General features: G+C 41.8%; 1 protein-coding gene across 4 annotated transcripts in view; it reads right to left on the reverse strand.

Moving 5' to 3' along the window:
- Window positions 1-3,648: 3,648 nt before the first annotated feature.
- LOC126251488 (DNA ligase 3) overlaps window positions 3,649-17,584 on the reverse strand; it is a 605,411-nt gene continuing 591,475 nt past the window's right edge. For all 4 annotated transcript variants that reach the window (XM_049951944.1, XM_049951947.1, XM_049951945.1 and 1 more), the window contains one exon: window positions 3,649-4,171. The gene's annotated coding sequence lies outside the window, so the exon portion shown is untranslated. The remainder of the gene's footprint in view (window positions 4,172-17,584) is intronic.

The raw sequence follows: 17,584 nt of genomic DNA on the forward strand, positions 1-17,584 counted from the left end.
CGGTTGTCGGCGACGTAACCCCGCCGCATTCCCGTAACTTATTTGAATAACGCTTCATTTGCTTCAAAAGATTAAAGATTTTGTCTGCCATTTCAGTTAAATAATAAAACAGGACGGAAATTACGGTAACGGGAATAAATCAATAACTTAACAATTTATTAATAGTACACAATAAAAACAGAAAGTAGCTGATCTGCCGTTTGTGTCAACATAATATGCCTTTATCTGCTTGTAGCCCTTTAAAACCAGCGAATTAACACGAAAACCACAATTTTCACTCTTTAGCACTGACTAATCGTATGTCCAAATAGTGGCACTATTTCCGATTATAACATGATTTTTGAGCAGTTTCAAAAACTTGGAACCAATAGGAGAATACTGGTAATTTTTTGCAGTACTCATCCAATTACCAACTTTCGAGAAAAGCAGCGAACGGTGGATAGAATACGTTTCCTTTTATTTGCCTCTTTATATTAATATTTTGATTCTATGTATCTTGAAACTGAGAGTGTCAGAATTTTTCAGTCTTTGTTCGAATTCTGCTTTTATTTCAGGAAATAACAGGAATAAAAATAACCGGAAATCAGTTATTATCCGAAACCGGATATTTTGAGCAGTTTTAACAATCAGGTTAAACTGTCGCGAAAAAAAGGCCGATGAAACGGAAAACCAGTTGTTTCAGCGATGACCGCCATTCCTGTGTCTGACAAGAATGCCCATGATCGGTGCGCTAGGAAGCGGGGAATTGAAAACCAGCCCTTCTCATCGCCCCTTCACAATCAGTTGCAGACTGTAACTCGTCACATTTCTGTTGTACATGCATTGACACTATTTCATTGTCATTTTCCAATCATTCTTCCTCCTCTCAAAGTAGTTAACACGCATATGGATGACGCTGATGATAAGAATGCAGTTTTTGCAGTGTTTGAATGCTAGAAATGATACGAAAGTTAAACCCCAGCATCAACACAGAAACATTCGAAACGAGACACCAGAAACTAAACCTGCGGCGTCTTTATCGGATTTGGAAAAGGAACTGGAAAAGGTATGAACACAAAAAAGGTGAATATGTGCATACCTATATGTGCCTAAATAATATGTTTATCGTTATTTGGAGGATCGCATAATGTGTCAATGGGAAACCTGGTTCCCCATTCTTGCGAAGTAAAGCCGAAGACACAAAATTATTTGAAATGTATTCATTTTTAGTGAAGGTTTAATTTTCTTGTATCGTAATGTAAAGTTTTGGAGTACACACTTCGCTGCTACAGGTGGAAAGTTGCTGTAGCAAATGAGCATGGACTGAAGACGTATGAAATCCAAAGCCTTGGCATTATAAGAACCTCCTTTCCCACACAATACACAAAATTTGAGATTTTTCTTGAGTTCATCCCAGACAGCACAAAGAAAGTTAAAATGTCAGGCACGTCTGAGATTCCAGACATCTGGTAGCCCTTGAATAAATGTTTCACAGAGTTTTTACTAAGTCAAATTTGTATTCTGAATACAAACTAACTGAACGTAAATTTGACGAGGCAAGAGCTCCGTGAAGCTCTTATTTAAGGCTGGCGCTGCGAAAACATACTTTATCGTAACTAGTAACGCTACTCATACGGTATACACAGCTGACATGAGAATCTCATTTCAAAGCATGCATCTAACGATAATTTGTTCGCAATGACACAATAAAGCAAATTCAGCTCAAGCTTATGTTGCAAGTGAAAGGAAGACTTTAATCAACTTGCGACATTTTCAGTACGTGGTAAAAAAGTTGAATGCGATATTACGTCATCATCATCGTCAAGAACACAAGCTTTTTTTTTACACATATTTTCTTCTACATCTACATCTACATCTACATAGATACTCCGCAATCCACCATACGATGCGTGGCGAAGGGTACCTCGTACCACAACTAGCATCTTCTCTCTCTGTTCCACTCTCTTATCTTATCTTTGTAGTCTTTCCGCGAAATATAAGTTGGTGGCAGTAAAATTGTACTGCAGTCAGCCTCAAATGTTGGTTCTTCTTTGTTTTTAGCCTCTTTTTTCGTAGTTGCACATATACAAGTTGTATAAGCGACTGTAATAAAAAGTCTTATTAAAACATACACACACACACACACACACACACACACACACACACACACACAGAGAGAGAGAGAGAGAGAAAGAGAGAGAAAATATATTCACAGAGCGATAGCAGACACCTTCACCACTTTCAAAACAAACAAAAGACGAACGCCTCCCGCAATAGCAAAACATAACACGAAAAATGGTGAGAGGACAGTGATAGTTCCCAACACAGAACTGTGAATGTGTTAAGTGCAGTGAAAGCTCTGTGTGCAAATGCAAATACTCAACACGAGGAAGACGAAGAAGAATGGAATAAACAACAACAAAAACTGCAACGAAAAGAATACACACTGTTTATAGTAGTAAGTAAAATATTAGAACTGTTAATCATCAAAGCAAACAGAGATGTAAGAGAAAAATGTCATATTGTTACAGTGACCACTGAAATTGCATAAAAATAAAGCGAAACATGCATGATCTTAATAACACTTTTATTACAGTTTCAATGCACGCAGTGAAGAAACAAGGCGCCACCGATGTCACAGCAACGTGTGAAGTCGAACTGAGGCCGCACCCTTCATACTCGTCCTATAAATCGTGCTGTCTGTAGGGGCTTTTAATCATCAATCCCCAACACCTGGGTATTTGGCATACTTCGACTCGTGTCACCGGTTGAGACGTGTGCACAAACAGTTCACAAAGGATGAGGATTTATTTCCAGATTTCACTGAATATAATTTAGTAATGATTCAAGATACGGCGAATGTTGATTTCTGCGAGCTGTAAAAATATATACCACTGTATTTACAACTGCAACGAATTTGTAATGTAAACTGGTCTGTGTATCAACGGAAGAGCTTATTCGGTGCTACTGTAACCAGAGGCATTCTGTAGGGTGTGTGTGGTGGTATACGGGGCAAGGTTACGAGCAGAAGGACGAGTAGAGTCCTCGAGATATCCAACACGAAGCCTGGAGAAACGCGGTGTATGATTAAGTAACTGAAATTACATGATTTATAATGGATCTGCAGAATAACATGTGTAACACGAAGAATGATGGTGGCGGTTTTAAAGAGACTAGACATCTACCGTCATCAGTCTTTTATTGATCCCCCAGGACGGTACCTACGAATCCCACCTGGCTACCTACAGGTATCTCAAGGCGGAACGTGAGAACCAACCCGGTATTTACATAGTGGGCAGAGAAAAATCAGTCGAAAAACACCAGCCCTATCATTAAACCGCGAGGCGGGTACCATGCGCGTCAAGTTGTCCTCACGGTGTCCCGAAAAGCGGCAGGTTACCACGCATCGCTAAGCGGGTGGTGACACAGGATGAGTTCACTAATTTTACAAGTATGCGATCTTCTTTTTCTGTGCTTGGATCAAGATTAAAGGCGTCTCTTTCAGATTCGTTATTCAGGATTGAGAGGCTCACTATTTGAGAAGCTCAAAGTATTTAATGTCTTTTCCAAAATTTTGACGTTTTTAGACTGGGATGTGTATGAAGGTTATGAAAACCAAAAAACACAAAATGTGATAACATTAATTATTTTTCTTTTATTTTTCTCGTTGCAGCTAGTTCACAAATACCATGAATTCAATATTTCACTATTCCCGATAAACAAGCAAAGAACTCCCGAACAATTAACAATAATTTCGTACACTGTTGACAAAATATTTGCGTATTTTCACAAGACTAATGTATACTTCTGCACTCCAAGGTACGATACTGGACAAAATTACGAAACACACGATTTCAGGATCATACTGTCTTGTAGTTGAATATTTAATGTACTACATTTTACAAGGACTCTTCCTAACTAAGCCTTCCCCATTAGCCAGATTCCCAAAACGGTCGTGCATAATGTATTGTACGCTAAGCAGCTGTAAGTTTCCACACCAAGTTTTACCCTGATAATTGTAGGTGTCGCATAATGCTGGTTTTCGCCCTCGTACACTCAGGTACGATAATGCAAAATATTTCCTCTTTATTTAGGAAATTTGCCGCGGAATGTACACGGCAGAGAACTCATTCTTATTCGCAGATGCGATGTCGCTATCCACTGTTGAGATTCCAGACTATACGCGTTGTAGCTGAAACATAATAAAACAGCAAATTCAGTCAGATAGAATATATCTCGTCATCTATACATCTGTTCATATCAGGACATCAAAAATAAAAAATGAAATTAAAAAAATTATGTACGAACTTCTGTTTTTTTCATATTGTAGATTATTAATTCACAGAATTTTGGCGTTATGATATGATATGTCCTGAGCAACATGGTATAAATTGTTTTTTTCGGTGATACCTTAGAATCATCGAGGGTTTTTTTCATTTTCTTATTTATTTAACCTGATCTGATTAGGGCCATCGGACCCTCACACAACAGACCAGGGTTTCAGCACACGGTACTTTTTTTACATCATAGTTTTCTAAGAAATAACCATTTTAATACTACAAATGGTATTAAAATGATTCGAGTATCTGAAGTACCAGTGCGAGTAAATTATGCTATGAACTAACAAAGTTAATACTGGTAGTACTTGTGGTGCTGCAACTGCTCCCACTAATAGTCATAACATCAGTAATATTAATAATAGCTATAATAATAATAATAATAATATTGACAATAACAGTGACATAAATAACAATTCTTATTGTTGCTTTAGTAGATATATCATTAACTGTCTTCTGAACCTGGAGACGCTATTCAGTTCTCTAATAGAATGGGGGAAGATAGTCCAGAGTTGGCTTCCTGCTTCTGAGGAGGACTTCCATGAAGTGGCGAAACGATAAATTGGGACAGAAAGGATTTTGCTCCAATTGGAACGGGTGTTTCTGCCTTGTTGTCCAGATGACAACGTTAAGGTCGAGGAGAGTAATGAGGGACAGTGTTCATTGATAACGCAATAAAGAAGACAGAGGTAATGGAAATCTCTGCATTTGTCTCCAAAGACTTAAACATCACAGGTATCACGTACACAGGTGTTCATAACCAGTTCCACGTGCTGTGAGTTTTCCTGAGAAAGATCTTGTAGGATAACATCGCAGTAATTAATAATTGGAAGTACAGGTTTTTGTACAAGTTTTTTTTCAGGTCAATAGGGAATAGCTCTTTATGGTTTTGTAAGGCATTGAGAGACGCTGATGTGCACTTGCACATTGTAGTTAAGTGCTCAGTCCAATTTATATTTTCATCTATTATTACTCCTACGCTCTTTGCTGAATGGTAGAAGTTGATATTCGTCCCGTTTAGATTTAGAGATGGTAGGAATTCCCCCTATCTTCTGTGCCCATTTTGATAGTGCATACAGATCGATATTGAGATTCTCTACAGCTGTCATCTGGTTTATTTGTTTTGCACTTAGATACAACTGGTGGTCATCAGTGCACATGTTGTATTTGCAGCAGGACAAAACTGATGACACATCTTTTACGTACAATGACAAGAGTATAAGACCTAATAATGAACCCTCGGCGACACCTGATGTTACCTGCCTCCATTGTGACTTGAAGATGCCATACATGACGCATTGCTGGCTAGACGTCAGGTATGAACGAAACCGTTGCACTGCACTCAGCGAGAAATTTAGGTTCCAAAGCTCTTGGTTTTGAGGCGCAAAACGACACTTACGCTGAACATCAACAAAAGCAAAACGAGGATAATGGTATGTAGTCTAATTAAATCAGGTGATGCTGAGGGAATTACATTAAGAAATGAGACACTATAAGTAGTAGATGAGTTTTGCTATTTGTGAAGCAAAATAACTGTCGACAGTCGAAGTAGGGAGGATATAAAATGTAGAGTGGCAATGGCAAGAAAAGCATTTCTGAAGAAAAGAAATTTGTTAACATCGAGTACAGATTTAAGTGTCAGGAAGTCCTTTCTGGAAGGATTTGTTTGGAGTGTAGCCATGAGTGGAATTGAAAAGGGACGACAAACAATTCAAACAAAAAACAGAATAGAATCTTTTGAAATGTGATGCAACAGAAGAATGCTGAAGCTTAGATGGGAAGATCACATAACTAATGAGGAGGCACAGAAGAGAATTGGGGAGAAGAGAAATTTATGGTACAGCCTGACTAAAAGAAGGGATCGGTTGGTAGGACACATTCTGAGGCATCAGGGATCACCAATTTAGTACTGGAGGAAAGCGTGGAGGTAAAAATCGAAGAGGGAGACCAATAGATGAATACAGTAAGCAGATTCAGAAGAATTTAGGGCTGTAGTAGTTACTCGGAGATGAAGAGGCTTGCACAGGATAGAGTAGCATGGACAGCTGCACCAAAACCAGTCTTTGGACTGATGACCACAGCAACAACAATAACACGCTGCTATACTGGGTGAGTTTTCAATGTGAATGGCAAATGTCATCTGCAAGAAGTATAGATAATTTGCAGACGAAAATTTCTTTTCATTTTCTTTTTGTTTCGGTAACGGTTTAGTCAATAATTAACGTCGGTTTTTTTTGTAGAAAGTAGCTTCGGACGCCACCTGTGACATAAAATGCAGCAGCATACAGGTGTCGGAACAAACACCCATGTGGAAGATTTCCTGTTTCGTGTTCACAATCAGAGGTCTGCAAAAGGGCATTTTGCACGCTCGTACTCGCTAGAGCGCACTGCGCTAGGGGATGGTGTGCCCCGATACTACAGATTGAGTTTTTTCGCAGTTGTTGGAGAACTTTTGGGGAAATGGAAAGCTCGAGGAAAATTTCGGCAAGAAATTTCGATTCCGGGGAATTGGGAAATATTTTATCTGACTAGCCTTACCACTGCTGTCATCTTTGACGTTTTAGTTCAAACACACATATTTAGATTTCTAGATATTCAGTTGATGTCACTCCCTCTCTTCAAATCAAACGATACAACATTCCTTTTGTGGGAGATGTTAGGCTCACCGCGGCGGTAACGCTCCGTGATATCACTATGACGTGTACATGCTTAGTTTCGACCGTTTGGGATGGTTTTGACTTTGTGGTCGTATCGAGTTCTGAGAAGACACCATATTGTATTTCGTCGTTTTAGTTGACGCCTGTATTTTAAAGGTTTTATATTACAGCGTATGTCCTATGAGTAAATGCTGTTTCAAACACTGAGGTTCTCTCGAAAACACTTCGGTATTGGAACGGTTTGTTGGAATTAAATGTTAGGTAATGAGAGATGGGCCATTATGAGCAGTCACAATGTCTCAGTAAAGTAAAATACACAGTTTCATGTGTCCACAGTAGCGTAGTGGAGCCAGCCGCCTTACCTCAGTGATAATACCGGTTCCCGTCAGATCACCGAAGTTAAGCGCTGACGGGCTTAGCTAGCACTTGGGTAGGTCACCGTTAGGGTCTGCCGAGCGCTTTTGGCGACCAGGATGCACCCAGACCTTCGGAGGCCAACTCAGGAGCTACATGACTGAGCAGTAGCCGGCCGATGTGGCCGAGCGGTTCTAGGCGCTACAGTCTGGAGCCGCGCGACCGCTACGGTCGCAGGTTCGAATCCTGCCTCGGGCATGGATGTGTGTGCTGTCCTTAGGTTAGTTAGGTTTAAGTAGTTCTAAATTCTAGGGGACTGATGACCACAGCAGTTAAGTCCCATAGTGCTCAGAGCCATTTGAACCATTTTTTTTTGAGCAGTAGTGGCTCTGGTCTCGAAAACTGACAGCGGCCGGGAGAGCAGCGTATTGACCACGTGCCCCTCCATATCTGCATGTAGTAATACGTATGAGTCGAGAGCCGGTCGGTACCGTTGGGCCTCCCGAGGTGTGTTCGGAGGAGCAGTAGTGTAGTGAATGGAGGTGTTGAGTTGTGAAGTGAGATATAGGCGGTGAGCCAGTGAAACGTCAATAGAACAACGAAGAAAGCAAATGGGGCGCCCGTCCATCATGGTTATTTTTTATTTATGATGAGGCTATTGTTTCTAATTACAAATTGAAAATTTTTGTTTGTGTAAACTACTATAATTTTGTGATAAGTACGATAATTTTACGGCTCTGAACACATAATACCATCTTCAAGACGCCAACACCCATTAGACCCAGAAAATGTTAGATACAGGCTCCCAGGTAGATGCCATTTTCCTTGACTTCCGGAAGGCGTTCGATACAGTTCCGCACTGTCGCCTGATAAACAAAGTAAGAGCCTACGGAATATCAGACCAGCTGTGTGGCTGGATTGAAGAGTTTTCAGCAAACAGAACACAGCATGTTGTTCTCAATGGAGAGACGTCTATGGACGTTAAAGTAACCTCTGGCGTGCCACAGGGGAGTGTTATGGGACCATTGCTTTTCACAATATATATAAATGACCTAGTAGATAGTGTCGGAAGTTCCATGCGGCTTTTCGCGGATGATGCTGTAGTATACAGAGAAGTTGCAGCATTAGAAAGTTGCAGCGAAATGCAGGAGGATCTGCAGCGGATAGGCACTTGGTGCAGGGTGTGGCAACTGACCCTTAACATAAACAAATGTAATGTATTGCGAATAAATAGAAAGAAGGATCCTTTATTGTATGATTATATGATAGCGGAACAATCACTGGTAGCAGTTACTTCTGTAAAATACCTGGGAGTATGCGTACGGAACGATTTGAAGTGGAATGATCATATAAAATTAATTGTTGGTAAGGCGGGTGCCAGGTTGAGATTCATTGGGAGAGTCCTTAGAAAATGTAGTCCATCAACAAAGGAGATGGCTTACAAAACACCCGTTCGACCTATACTTGAGTATTGCTCATTAGTGTGGGATCCGTACCAGGTCGGGTTGACAGAGGAGATGGAGAACATCCAAAGAAGAGCGGCGCGTTTCGTCACAGGGTTATTCGGAAAGCGTGATAGCGTTACGGAGATGTTTAGCAAACTCAAGTGGCAGACTCTACAAGAGAGGCGCTCTGCATAGCGGTGTAGCTTGCTGTCCAGATTTCGAGAGGGTGCGTTTCTAGATGAGGTATCGAATATATTGCTTCCCCTTACTTATATGTCCCGAGGAGGTCACGAATGTAAAATTAGAGACATTCGAGAGCGTACGGATGCTTTCCGGGAGTCGTTCTTCCCGCGAACCATACGCGACTGGAACCGGAAAGAGAGGTGACAGTGGCACGTAAAGTGCCCTCCGCCACACACCGTTGGGTGGCTTGCGGAGTATAGATGTAGATGAACTAACAATAGTTTGAAGGAATTGGTAGGTTAAGGTATTTGGGGATAAGTTGCTGAAATAGTATCATTATGGGGAATTTTTTTGCGTGCTACGGGGAATTTCGAAAACTCAGTCTGAAAACGCTGGCGTGCACAAGTATGAATGCTCGGTGGGTTAGGCTGTGGTCGACGGAGGCGCCGCGCCGTGATAGGGCAGGGACCGCCAGGCGCGCTACTTCTGTGACACCGTGTCTGTCTTCGGGCTGGCGTCGTTTCTGTCATACTCGCATCAGCTGATGGAACTACACTCACTTCAGTTTATCCTGTAGAAGTATATTGCTCCATTATAGGGCCTAATGGCGACATCAATTTACCCTGTAGAGGTATATTGCTCCATGGTTACGCCTAATGGTGACATCATTAAGATCCATAAGAGAAAATAGCTTGTTTTATCCAATAAAGAAAATTTAAAAACAGTGTAACTATCAAATTTTGTAATGATGATATGTCTCGGAATAAAAAATTACATATTTTTATACCAACATGTTCTTCATTCATTCATATTTACATATATCAGTTTTACCATACAATAAATTAGAAATCTAACAGGACAAAATTGTCTTAAAATTATTGTGTTTTAGCGTAATTACAGTGAATTGCCCAAATTTTAGCTGATCTTTCGAAACAAGTCCGTTTCGCCTGACAAGATAAGGTTCCATGCCGACTGGAATTTCTTTCGCTAATTACATCTGAAGCGGTAACACACAAAATCGTAGGTTAGATAGACTGAAAAAGAGACTACTACTTCCCTTCCACCTCACAAGCGGATAGTCATCGGATAAGATTGAGTCTAGTCACTCCGAAGACAGAGACTTCATTTTTTTTTGCTTGTGAGTGCGGCTCCTCTCGGCAACCCTGTAGACAAATACCGGGTGGTCGTAATTAAACCGCTGCTACTCATAGTGTGGGTCGTAATTATTGCAACGCAGCGAAACTTGGTAGTTATTCTAATATGTTAAAGCGGAAGCGATTTACGCTGAAAAAAAAATTGTTCCAATTTTGACCATCAGGTGGAAATCTGTTGCTGTGAATGCAGAAAGACGCATAGAAATGCTTCCGTATGTGTTGAAACAGGAACGGTACGTGGCCAGAAAAGGGCAAACAAGTGAGGACGACATGATATTGATTTTATTATACACCGAAGCTTACGCAGTGTGTTCAATTTGAGCACCGGACACGTCGACGCGATGCTGCATCCACAAAACGATGCGGTAAACAGTTGCCCGCAGCAGTTCTGGTGGAATCTGAGCAACTTGTTCCGATATAGTACACTACTGGCCATTAAAATTGCTACACGAAGAAGAAATGCAGATGATAACGGGTAGTCATTGGACAAATATATTATACTAGGACTGACAGGTGATAAAGTTTTCACGCAATTTGGGTGCATAGATCCTGAAAAATCAGTACCCAGAACAACCACCTCTGGTCGTAATAACGGCCTTGATACGCCTGGGCATTGAGTCAAACAGAGTTTGCATGGCGTGTACAGGTACAGCTGCCCATGCAGCTTCAACACAATACCACAGTTCATCAAGCGTAGTGACTGGCGTATTCTGACGAGCCAGTTGCTCGGCCACCATTGACCAGACGTTTACAATTGGCGAGAGATCTGTAGAATGTGCTGGTCAGGGCAGCAGTCGAACATTTTCTGTATCCAGAAAGGCCCGTACAGGACCTGCAACATGCGGTCGTGTATTATCCTGCTGAAATGGAGGGTTTCGGGGAGCCGAATGAAGGCTAGAGCCACGGGTCGTAACACATCTGAAATGTAACGTCCACTGCTCGAAGTGCCGTCAATGCGATCAAGAGGTGACTGAGACGTGTAACCAATGGCACCACATACCATCACGCCGGGTGATACGCCAGTATGGTGATGACGAATACACGCTTCCGATGTGCGTTCACCGCGATGTCGCCAGACACGGATGCGACCAACATGATGCTGTAAACAGAACCTGGATTCATCCCAAAAAATGACGTTTTCCCATTCGTGCACCCAAGTTCGACGTTGAGTAAACCATCGCAGGCGCTCCTGTCTGTGATGCAGCGTCAATGGTAACCGCAGCCATGGTCTCCGAGCTGACAGTACATGCTGCTGCAAACGTCGTCGAACTGTTCGTGCAGATGGTTGTTGTCTTGCAAACGTCCCCATCTGTTGACTCAGGGATCGAGACGTGGCTGTACGATCCGTTACAGCCATGCGGAAAAGGTGCCTGCCATCTCGACTGCTAGTGATACGAGGCCGTTGGGATCCAGCACGGTGTTCCGCATTACCCTCCTGAACCCACCGATTCCATATTCTGCTAACAGTCATTGGATCTCGACCAACGCGAGCAGCAATGACGCGATACAATTAACCGCAATCGCGATAGGCTACAATCCGACCTTTATCAAAGTCGGAAACGTGATGGTACGCATTTCTCCTCCTTACACGAAGCATCACAACAACGTTTCACCAGGAAACGCCGGTCAACTGCTGTTTGTGTATGAGAAATCGATTTTAAACTTTCCTCATGTCAGTACGTTGTAGGTGTCGCCACCGGCGCCAACCTTGTGTGAATGCTCTGAAAAGCTAATCATTTGCATATCACAGCATCTTCTTCGTGGTGTAGCAATTTTAATGGCCAGTAGTGTTGCTTCAGATCAGGTAGAGGCCGAACGTGTCCCTGGTTATCACATTGTAATAGACATCCCGAGTGCCGAAAGTCATATGGATTCAGATCTGGTCATCTTGCAGGCCATGCATCCGGAAAACCTCTGGAGATAGCACATTCGTAGAAGGTTACATTAAACAGATCTTTCACTGCCCGAGAAACATGAGGTATTGCCCTATCTTGCATGAGAACGGTGGTTTCCAAGCAGTTGCGCTCTTCCGAAGTAAGAGTCACACGCTGTACAAGGAGGTCTCGATAACTTGCAGACGTCACGGTACACCTGACAGGCCCTCTTGATGTAACCTCTTCAAAGAAGAACTTACTGAGAATAAAGGTGCTTGCGAATCCACACCATACAGGCACATACGACACGTGCAATGGCTCTTCGTACACAACATGCGGTGTAACAGTACCTCAAATTCGGCAGTTCTGTGTATTCACTGTGCCCACTAGTGTAAATGTGCATCGTCACTATACAGAATACTGCCCGGCCACATGTCTTCAACTTCGATGCCTGACAGAACCCAAAGAGCAAATTCAGAACGTTGCTACGGATCATGAGGTTTCAGTTGCTGCACTATATTTCACGGGTACCTGCCTAAAATAGACCGCAATACTTTCTGTGCAGTTGACCATGGGATGGAAAAATCTCGTGACAATGCACGAGCACTAGAACAGCCCGCGGCATGTGGTGCATGGTCAGTAGCAGCAACCTCATCAATAATTTCTACCAGCACAGGACGCGTTCCTCTGCCACGTACCACACAAAGCTAACCAGTGTTTTCGAATTTTATGAGCGTCATCTTTAAACCATTTAATGACCCTGGACCTCTTCTCAGACTTTCCAGTCGGCGTTACTTACTCAATGGCACTGTAATTGCTGCCATTTACCTAAACCAGTTGCACTAATAGAGCATGCGCTCTCTTCTCGGTAGCCATATTGTTTGCTCACGTTATGACTTCTCAAATGACAGCGTGGATGTCATAGCGTCATACAGTGTACAGCTCCAGATGCACACGGTGGCCACAACTGGAACTAATCTGTTTTACAGCCTACATCGGTTTCACGTTAACGCATTAACGTATTTACCAAGTTTCGCTGCCATATGATAATTACAGCCCACACAGGACCTCCGTGAATAGCTGCACTTTAATTATAAATACCCGGTAGTTACAGATATCACAGAAAACAGGGTAAGAAACTAGATAACTAAGATATCACTGCCATGTTATAATTTCGTTCTAGCTTACCTACAACTGATACTTCATCACAAATTTGAGTCACAGTTCCAAATCTATCAGAAAAGGACACTATTTTTAATAATCAGAAGATCAGCTATAGAAATGTTACTGCAGTGTGCAACGTTCCAATTGCGATTTTCTCCTCTGTGAGATGGAGACAACGCTCTTTCAGCGCTCGTAGTATCTACATTAAATAGACGGTAATACGACAGTTGTACCAACGACATTAACACTAGCGTTTTGCAAATTAAGTATAATTTTCATTTGATAGGCACACAACGTGTATTAAACAACAAAACTGGGTCTACCGTAATGTAAACGTGCCTCTATATTTTCAGGCCCTGAGTTACAATGACTTTTCACTTTGTAGACCAGTAACACGAGAAACTGAATTGTAGGACACTTCTCGCCTTCGAGCACTTCTGTGGCATCTTTGAATGGCTCTCAAAAGTCACGAGTTTATTTACAGGGTCGTTGCTGTAACCAGTACATTTTACAGAGGCACCATTCTCGGCTAATACCTCCATGGTTTTATAGTGCTGCCTAGATGCAGATACTGCCTACAAGCAGATTGTAGAATCCTAAGCAAGCTGTTCCACCTATTCTCCATTTCTTGTTTCAAACTCGTCTGTATTGAATTCATATCACCAGTTTTATACATAAAATACGAGCATACAGTGTGGCAGCATAAATCAGGAAGTAAACTACTAAAACTTTATTTTTCAAATACGCGTAAACGAAAATCTATTACAGGACTGTGTTCAAAACACTTATAGCCCATACATAATGCTGAAACGATCTGAACGCCTTGCATATATTAGCGCCGCGGTCAGTGACAATGAAATCTTATTAAGGTGCTGGGGATTTACTCTTAAGTCGAGCATTTCCTCAATGAAGTTCTTAACAAATTAATTAGATTTTTTCTTCTTAGAAAAGTATTTTTCACCATTACCACATTAAGCAGAACTAATATTGATAAAATGCACAATAATAGACAGGTAACACCTTTTCCAGTACATATCGGTCCACACAAGCGCTGTACATTGGCATTCATTTACGTCCACAAATGGGCGATGCTAGGCATCATTATCAATAAATGTATTTCATGGGCTTGTCTTTGAAGGTCTCTAGCTGCTTTCTTAATATGGGGCAAAATATTTGAGAGTCCAAGTGCCCCAATTTTGAATTGATCATTACAGCCTCCTCACAAAAAACACCAAATCCTACACCTGATTTTATTATAAATGGACACAGAACCCTGGCACACATTTCGGCACACTTGCTCAGTTACCGAAGCTTTCACACTTTGTCGTGTTTTTCAAACATGTGCCTTCAGAAGCGTGATGGTGGATCTGTAAGACAACGAAGTAGATAATCCAGCAGAGTACATACAGCCTAATCGTTTCCAGACACTGCTACGACTATCATCTTCCACAGGGATTTTTTTTCCGAATGAAATACCGCTTGCACACCCTCCTTCGCCTAACATTCACGCTCTTGCTGCTCTTGCAGCAGACGACTGAGCGGCGATCGGGCAAGTAGAAGGAGGGGCAATTCGAACATAGTATGTCCAGACGAGAGTGAAACCAGTCGAGAATACGTGCTCTCCACATCCAAAGCGCCGGACTTTCGCAGAACTGCATACCCATGAATTCGAGCGAACATATGCTCCGGTTGCAGACCTCTGATGGTAAGAGTTGTAAGACTACTGTAGACTGCCGTAGACTATCGTAAGGAAGTGCAGACCACATTAGTTTACCTAATAGGTTTGGTCAATGAAGATCGTAACCGCGTTATCTGTACGCTAGGTGTGTTGCGTACCTATCAGGCCTTACCTCCTTCGATCGCTTTGTTTGCGTAGAAACTTAGTGAGGATATATTAATAGTCATGTAACCTATGGAACATTTTTGTTGTACATAGTTATTCCCCAGTCTGGTTGACTTCTAACGTAAAGCAGAGGGATGTTGTCATAAAAATAAAAAATATATTGGTTTATCATATAGCACTAGAAAACGCAAGTGCCTAAAAAAAATTAAACATCGCTTCAATACTTTGTCGAGCTTACATAAAACATGTTTCTGTCATTGCTTAACAAGTCTCGCACTCATCAATAATAATAAGAAACTCCTGCCCTTGATCATGATGAAGCAAGTTCTGTCGAGTACAAAATAACAGCAACCACTGTACAGATTTTTTGTGTTTGTGCATGTAAACTGTACTTGATAAGATGTAATTGCTTTGGTTACATAAAAGCGTAGGAGTTACGGTAGCAGCTACTTTTTTTTACTTATAAAATATTTTGCAAGAATGTAAAATACACAATGGACTAACACTGAACTAAGTGTTGTTCTAATTATGTACAAAACAAACAAACAAAAAAACAAAGAAAACTCGTCGGCTCCCAGTTTCTCTCACACACATTCATTTGTTCCTTTTCCTACCAATGCTGCCGGTCTTACCGGTAAACCTGCCATTTGCTACGTCATTTATGCACTGTACCCCAAAACTACCGGACCGTAGTTTTGGTGGAGAGCAACTTTGTCTGTGGACAATACGCGTCGAATACGTAAAAGGAAAAGGTTACCACGTTCACTCACCAGGTAGCGTTACTAACAAATCCAGAGGAGTTTCTAAAGTTATGACCTTCTTGCGCATGGGGGTTTACTGATGAAACTTTTCATGCACTGCAACAAAACTTTCTAATATGATAATTTTAGACATTACTTACGTAGTTATATACTCTGACTTGTTTTCGATTTACAGAAAAGTAGCAACACTCTGTAAACATAGACTTGCGTGGAAAATGATACATATAATGTTTCATCAAAAGTATCCAAAAACCCGCGCGTAATGCGGAGTTGACCACTAGATATCACGGAGCGGACCCGTCAGTATAAAAGGAAGCGGGGAATATTGTGTTGTTAGGAGACATGCGGTAACTGCCGAATGGGTCGGCCAGGAGAGCTCACTGACTTCGAACGTGGACTAGCCATTGGACGTCAGCTGAGCAACAAATCCGTCACCGAGATTTTTATGCCTTTAAGGTTACCCAAGTCGACTGTTGGTGGTGTAATCGTGATGCAGAAACACGAAAGAACAACCATAGCTGAACCAAGACCGGGCAGACCTTATGTCCTGACGGGTAAAGACCATCCACATCTACATCGGCTCTTAAGTGTCTGGCAGAGGGTACATCGAACCAGCTTCACAATAATTCTCTATTATTCCAATCTCGAACAGCGCACGGAAAAAACGAACACCTATATGTTTCTGTGCGAGCTCTGATTTCCCTTATTTTATTATGATGATCGTTTCTCCCTATGGAGGTCGGCATCAACAAAATATTTTCGCATGCGGAGCAGAAAGTTGGTGATTGAAATTTCGCGAGAAGATTCTGCCGCAACGAAAAATCGCGTGAAACCAGTGGAAGGAATCACTCGTGAGTGCCCAAGTGCTGCCAGCAATTCATTTAGTTCAGTGACTGAGCGTACGGAGTTAATGGTCAAACACCTTCTCATATGTCACACATTTCCGTTGTCAGTGCTGAGCGATGCTTGAGGTAGTTGCCAGAGAAATGTGACTGGACAGTCGATGACAGGAAGCGAGTCATTTGGAATGATTAATCATGCTAGACCCTAGAGATATCAGCACTGTGCACTATGTACAGTAGAGGAACATATCGAAGACGATGATTGATTGTATCATCATGACAACGCATCCTGTCATAAAGCAGCATCTGTGAAGCAACGATGTTGTTAATGTTGTTGTTGTTGTCTTCAGTCCAGAGACTGGTTTGATGCTGCTCTCCATATTACTGTATCCTGTGCAAACTTCTTCATTTCCAAGTAACTACTGTACCCTACATCCTTCTGAATCTCCTTAGTGTATTCATCTCTCGGTCTCCCTCTACGATTTTTACCCACTAGGCTGCCCTCCGATACTAAATTGGTGATCCCTTGATGCCTCAGCACATGTCCTACTAACCGTTCCCTTCTTCTAGTCAAGTTGTGCCACAAATTCCTCTTTTCCAAAATTCTATTCAGTACCTCCTCATTAGTCACATGATCTGCCCACCTAATCTTCAACATTGTTCTGCAGCACCACATTTCGAAAGCTTCTATTCTCTTCTTGTCTAAACTATTTATCGTTCACGTTCCACATCCATACATGGCTACACTCCATACAAATACTTTTAGAAAGACTTCCTGACACTTAAATCTATACTCGATGTTAACAAATTTATATGGATAATAACATTTCTGAAACGGACGGGTTAGCCGAGAGTCTCATTCTGAACGCAATGGAACACCTTTGAGGTGAGTGAGCCATCGACTTCGCTCCAGGCGAAAGCGTCCAACATCACTACCTTCTTTCATTTCGGCGAGGAAGAACTCGCTGCAATTCCTCCACAGACATTTAGA

Source organism: Schistocerca nitens, chromosome 4 (assembly GCF_023898315.1).
Source record: "Schistocerca nitens isolate TAMUIC-IGC-003100 chromosome 4, iqSchNite1.1, whole genome shotgun sequence".
NCBI lineage: Eukaryota > Metazoa > Arthropoda > Insecta > Orthoptera > Acrididae > Schistocerca > Schistocerca nitens.